The sequence below is a fragment of the Limulus polyphemus genome, unplaced genomic scaffold (assembly GCF_000517525.1).
Source record: "Limulus polyphemus unplaced genomic scaffold, Limulus_polyphemus-2.1.2 Scaffold6601, whole genome shotgun sequence".
Lineage (NCBI taxonomy): Eukaryota > Metazoa > Arthropoda > Merostomata > Xiphosura > Limulidae > Limulus > Limulus polyphemus.
The window spans coordinates 40,294-41,542 of record NW_013672211.1 but is presented as its reverse complement, the minus strand read 5'-3'; positions in this window follow the sequence as shown (position 1 = coordinate 41,542).

The following is a 1,249-nucleotide window of genomic DNA, read 5'->3' as shown; positions in this document are numbered from 1 at the left end:
TCAACAATACTCTGCCCACAGTTCAATTACACATTGTACCCGTCGCTTCTTGGCCGGTCTTATATATACAAGACTACCCCATATCTAGTAGTCTCCCGACGCTTCATGAACGTTCTAGAAGCACGTGGCGTGTTACTAGAGTCACGTGACCTCCGCTGCCGTAACACTGCCCCTTCCTTATTATTGTTCGTCCCGAACAATAGCCACTTACATTAAACCAATAAACAATTAACAATAACTTAATTAAATGTACAGAATTTACAAACCCAAAATTATAATTCAACAAAGTCTCTTAATTTTACGGGGCGTATCTTCTTCCGTACTGGCCTCCGTTTCATTGGCTTCTGCTTCATGTGAGGTTCATCTGCTTCATCAGGAAATGTCCTATCATCGGTAACAGTCACATCAGTGGTAGTAACTTCATCAAGGGCTTCACTGTTTCCCTCCTCAAACTGAGTAGAGTTTATTCTTCGACAGTGGCTTTTTCAAGTGACACGTCTTCAGCAGTGTCATTTGTTCTGTTGTTCACTTCGTCCCAACTGAAATGTCATGGACCATGATAACGCCAAAGCCTGTTGACATGCACCACTTTTGGCTTACCTTACCGACCACATTTTATCCAGAAAGTCACGTCTGAGAGACGATCCACTATGTCATATGGGTCTTCCCATGGAGAAGACAACTTAGGAGACTTCCCTTTGGTTTTTCTGGGATTATACAACCACACCTTGTCTCTTGGTACAAAGCTAACTACAGTAGATCTATTATCATAAGATAACTTCATCGAATCAGCAGAAGTTTTCAAGTTTGAACGCACTTGATGGTGAATATCATCCATCCTTTCTGATAACACTTTCACAAACTCTGACCCATTTTCAGGCAACTCTTCATAAGGTGGGCGTCCTATTAACAGATCCACTGGCAACCGAAATTCCTGACCAAACATCAACTTTGCTGTTCATGCTCTGATTTAATATCTATACCTGGTTCCATTTTACCATCATCAACTCCTTCAGTCACTTTGACTTCAGCTTGATGAAACCTAATTAGTTCAACCTCTTTTTTAACAGTTACCGGAACTTGGCCTTTGTTGTTCCCAAACGTCATTTTATCAAAATTAATTACAAACTTCCAATCCTAATATGCATTGGTCTTCAATGTCAGCCAAGTATACTTTGTATCTGTCCTTTATGCTCATGAGCTCAATAGTTACCCACACTGGTCCCCACAAACATGCAGAATGTCCTGT